Genomic DNA, 6,000 nt, shown 5'->3' with positions numbered 1-6,000 from the left:
AAACAGTTCATAAATTATGAATTGTAAGTAATCACATTCGTCATAAGAGACGCAAGCCAACAAGTGCTACATTACAATAAGCACCAAGTAGTTCAACCAAGTAGTAAAGCAAATCACATACTAATATATTGCAACTAGCATAATGTTGTTATCATAAGTATTTAACTAGTATGAGCAGTTAGTTATTACTAGCAAAGAACTATGTAAGCAATTCAACCAACTAGAGCAACGCCACAACAGACGTGCATAATTCAAGTAGTATGCTGAACTACAGAGCAAACAAATAATTCACGTCACAACACACACATCTCATAATAATGTGAGTAGGTTATGTTTTGTTCTGATTATTAGCTGACCATTGTGGGTACGCACAAGGCACGAAACGTAAAAACAACCGAAATCAATATGAGGGTTTATTATGCTATATATTTTATGATACCCCGAATGACTGACTGAGTCTGCTCCTAAGGGGATGGCCAATGGCCAAAAGAGTAAATCCCCAAAGGCATAAGTGGCCTGTGGATGTGGTTGATATTTTGAAATGATCTTTTTAAAACAAGTATTTGCAATAAACTTTGGAAAATCGTCAACCAAAAATATAAAAACTGACTTTCCACCGAAGTGGCGAGTACGGGTCGAATCCACAGGGAACAGGAACATTCTGAATTAATTCCAAAATAACACTTTATTAATAAAAACAAGTTTACAACTATGTCAATGTTTACAAGTTACATTAAATAACATTCTAACTTTGAAAATAAACTACAATAGGTACGTCTTCAGCAGGTCTTCAGGGGCATTTCTGTCTTTTCACATCAAGTGCAGTCGCACATCACAATTGAATTGCATCTGTTAACCTGTTCTAACTTAACAACCTTTTGGGCGATCCGAAGAATGGGGGGATGAAGAAGAGCGGACTTTGCTTGGCTTCGCACCGTTCGGGACCTCGTTGATGCTGGAAATATGCCATGGTACCATGTCCTACAGCTGCAACACGTTGGAAATCCACCGAAGATGAATTGTGAACCGATTCTCAATCGGGGGGCGTAGAAGACCGGATGGAGGTAGAGCCGGCCCTTCTCGTTGGAGTGTTTCGCACTTCCACACGAGAATAGATGCTTCCCACCTCTGCTGCACCTGCAAAACACAACAACAATGGAGATTAAACAACATGGAAGATAAAGAAATGAAAAGAGTTGAAAGGGAGACAAGGTAGAATGCTTGGTTCTCAAGCTTTTCTCCATATCTTCAATGGAGATGGAAGGAGGTGGAAGATGAGAAGGGGCTGGAGCTAAAATCGTGCCCCTAGGGCATGAAAACCAAGGCAAAGACAGGGCTGGAATGGGCGCCCCCGTCCTTTTTACGTTTTGGCTACTTTGGGTTTATTTTCAAAAACAGGTTTAAAATAAAAATATTTGCTGGGCGCCTCTTTCTGCAGGGGGTTTTTAGAAAATATTTTTACAAAACTTAAGTGGGCTGGATCTAGGTTAAATCCATGTAATTTGGTCCAGATCCAAAGTCCAAATGGGCGTCTGGATCCAAATCTCTCAAATCGGATCCGATATTTGATCCGTTACACTGTAAATGACATAATTCCTTCAAATTAACTCCGATTTTGATGAAATTCGAACCAGAGCTCCCTAACATCATTATGCACCTAAGTGTATGCTTTAAACCTATAGATGATGCATTTATGCAGTGAAAACATGTTAATAAAACGTATAATTTATGCATCATCAAATACCCCCATGCTAGAATAATTGCTAGTCCCTAGCAATACACTCTACCATGCAATGAAATTATGGGCTACCCAATTAACATGAAAGCTCTTATTAAAAAAAAAAAAAAACTAACTCACTTTCGTAGGAATCACGGTTGCATTTAGCATATGCAACAAGCCCTTTAAACCCCTGGGTTACCCCAGTGGACGAGTAAGGTCTCGTGAGGGTTTGCAGAGATGCTACCCACAAACATCAAAATCATGCATGAATAATTTCTCAGAAATAATAGGCAATTAAGAACTTTTTGTAAACATATATTTCATGTAATCTACATTTTCAAAACAAATTCAGAAATTTCTATGCCACCACAGTAAAAATCATTTTTCTTTCACTTCTCTAAACTTGTAATTATTTATGAATCTTTTTCAGAAAATCAAGTATTATCATGTTTTACTCATTTATCCTCACCTGTATATTTTCTGCACAGTAATTCAGTAATTATTCTTAAGCATTGAATTTCTCTCTTTAAGCTCATTCTTTTTCTTTTTATATTCAATTTTCACTCTTTTTCAATCTTCTAAATTGAGCACTATTTCGAATATCAAGTCTCATGACCCGTGTAGCGAGCTTTAGGTCAGTGACTCCCAAGTCGGCCGGTCTTAGGGTACTAGATACAAAGTATCCCTCGGACTTAATTGCTCGAGTCACTAAACCTTCAATTCTAATAGTTACGTATAGTTTTCCTCTCATCATGTGCAATGTCTATATCTCTTAGGCTTTCTATGCAGTCCATGTAGCAAGCTTTCGAATGGATGACTCCCAAACCAGCTGGCTTTAGGGCACCAGGTGTAAAACACCTTTCAGACTCTACTTACTCGAACCACAAAGGCCACATATATCGACTAGATAAGAGAATGATCTCCTTCGTTATCCATTTCGTAAGAGACTCAAACATTTCATCTCGTGTCTGAGTTCTACTACTTGGATTCACGAAGAAATCAACAACTAAACATAGCTCTATACTATTAAGCTCATTTTTCAAAAACATCATTAAATTGCTCATTTTTCTCATAAAACTCACTGTGCATACTTATACTTAAGTGAATCAAAACTTTCTAACATATCAAATACTATCTTTTCTTTTCTATTTCATAAACAACTACTCTATTTAAATCAGATAAGAAAAAAAAATTCACATGGGGCTTATCCATTTCTAAATTGTAAGATCATGCAGAAATACAATCATAAATGCTACAAATAATTCTAAAAAGACCTACTTCTATGAGTTTTAAGCAAACAGACATAAAGAAAAAAATTTAAAATTTGTGCGTCTAAACCATCCCCCCATGCTTGAATGACATTGTCCCTAGTGGCATACAGAATAATGTAAACGTGTAATACAGATGCACACTATAGAACAATAAAATGAATAAGGAGAAAGGATTGATACAACCTGGCATACTCGACCCTCTGGAGTTGTCGATTGACTGGACTCTGCACTACCACTATGCATGTACAAATGCATAGTTTTCTGCTCATTTGGTCAATGTTCTACTCTTGAAGGCTTCTTCATATCCGATTACTTGAACTCATACATTGATGGATCGATTGTTCATACATGTAAACCATAAAATTCAAATGAAATCAAAATAACATTCAGAATAAAATACATGAATACTACTACTTTATTTTAATATACATATGATACATCATACACTATAGTTAATAACATAAGAACACTAATACATAAAACGACTAGACTATGTCAGAATAATATATCAATGCAATTAGTAAACCTAAATCTAGGTCTAAATCAGTAAAACAATGAACAAAAATAGCAGCTAACCTATGTTAGAATTAAACTAAGTTAATCAATCTAATCTAAATCAGCAAATTAACAACTATTCTATTTTAAACTATGTTAAACTAATCTAATTATTCTATGAAATAAAAGATACATCTACTCTAAATCAGAAAGTTAAACAACTAACTATTTTTAAACTATGTTAAAGCTATCTAATTAATCTATGAAATGAAAGACAATATAAATTAAATAACTAAGTCAATAAACACAGAAAATCACAACTATTTCTCTAAGAATCACCTATCTAATTGATCATTGAAGCATGGAATTAAGTGAATCTCAGAAAAAACTGCAAGTGAACCTATATTTATTTAACTATGTTAATTCTACAAACTAAAACAATTAAAACAAACTAAACTAAACTAAACACATATATTAATAAAATGATATTTCAGAAATAATCAGAATAAATCGCCGTTCCCCGGCAACGGCGCCAAAATTTGGTTGATATTTTGAAATGATCTTTTTAAAACAAGTATTTGCAATAAACTTTGGAAAATCGTCAACCAAAAATATAAAAACCGACTTTCCACCGAAGTGGCGAGTACGGGTCGAATCCACAGGGAACAGGAACATTCTGAATTAATTCCAAAATAACACTTTATTAATAAAAACAAGTTTACAACTATGTCAATGTTTACAAGTTACATTAAATAACATTCTAACTATGAAAATAAACTACAATAGGTACGTCTTCAACAGGTCTTCAGGGGTATTTCTGTCTTTTCACATCAAGTGCAGTCGCACATCATAATTGAATTGCATCTGTTAACCTGTTCTAACTTAACAACCTTTTGGGCGATCCGAAGAATGGGGGGATGAAGAAGAGCGGACTTTGCTTGGCTTCGCACCGTTCGGGACCTCGTTGATGCTGGAAATACGCCATGGTACCATGTCCTACAGCTGCAACACGTTGGAAATCCACCGAATATGAATTGTGAACCGATTCTCGATCGGGGGGCGTAGAAGACCGGATGGAGGTAGAGTCGGCCCTTCTCGTTGGAGTGTTTCGCACTTCCACACGAGAATAGATGCTTCCCACCTCTGCTGCACCTGCAAAACACAACAACAATGGAGATTAAACAACATGGAAGATAAAGAAATGAAAAGAGTTGAAAGGGAGACAAGGTAGAATGCTTGGTTCTCAAGCTTTTCTCCATATCTTCAATGGAGATGGAAGGAGGTGGAAGATGAGAAGGGGCTGGAGCTAAAATCGTGCCCCTAGGGCACGAAAACCAAGGCAAAGACAGGGCTGGAATGGGTGCCCCCGTCCTTTTTACGTTTTGGCTACTTTGGGTTTATTTTCAAAAACAGGTTTAAAATAAAAATATTTGCTGGGCGCCTCTTTCTGCAGGGGGTTTTTAGAAAATATTTTTACAAAACTTAAGTGGGCTGGATCTAGGTTAAATCCATGTAATTTGGTCCAGATCCAAAGTCCAAATGGGCGTCTGGATCCAAATCTCTCAAATCGGATCCGATATTTGATTCGTTACACTGTAAATGCCATAATTCCTTCAAATTAACTCCGATTTTTATGAAATTCGAACCAGAGCTCCCTAACATCATTATGCACCTAAGTGTATGCTTTAAACCTATAGATGATGCATTTATGCAGTGAAAACATGTTAATAAAACGTATAATTTATGCATCATCAGGATGCATCCAAACTTCTGCATAAGTGGCCTGAAAACTATCTTTTGTAGCATTTTCCCTAACTCTGATGACTGGAAAAGCTGAGTCATTTGCTTGAAATAGTCATTAACGACCTGTCCATCAGAGTTTTGTACCATCCATCCTCTCTCTTGATGAACTATTTCCAACGAGCATAAAGGGGGTTTCTTAACCGCCGCCCTGTCTTACATGCTTTGGTCTTTCGACCCACTCGAGCATCTTGCCTGTGAAGGTGCATAATTACCATTATGTGAATTATACGTGCCATTGCACATTCGAGGCAACCACACACCTCTCATCCTACTCACCGCAATATGCAACATACATGTTCAAAAGTACAACCACAATAAAAGGAATCAACTAAATGTGAAGTTGAAAATATCACCATTTTGTTATCTCAAAACACGTATCATTGCATGTTCGAGGTAGACATAGACCTCTCATCCTACTCATCGTAGTACGCAACATACTTATTCAAAATGACAACCATGATGAAAGGGAAAATAGATTTCTCAAAAGAAATCCCAAAATATCTACTCTGCAAAAGTGTATAGTGTAATCATTCGAGTTCAAACTTGTCATGCTCTAGTCCTTTAGACCGTTACGAGCCACTTGCCTGTTAGGCGATCAACAACCTTACTTTATTACCATAAGGTGTTAAAACACATCTCGAGGTTGTCATAACTAAGAGTACGACTATGAGGAGAGGGGCATGGACTTCTCAAAAGAAATCCAACAACAAT

Source organism: Nuphar pumila, chromosome 4 (genome assembly GCF_984573655.1).
Source record: "Nuphar pumila chromosome 4, dmNupPumi1.hap1.1, whole genome shotgun sequence".
Taxonomy (NCBI): domain Eukaryota; kingdom Viridiplantae; phylum Streptophyta; class Magnoliopsida; order Nymphaeales; family Nymphaeaceae; genus Nuphar; species Nuphar pumila.
Note: the sequence above shows the minus strand (reverse complement) of the source record.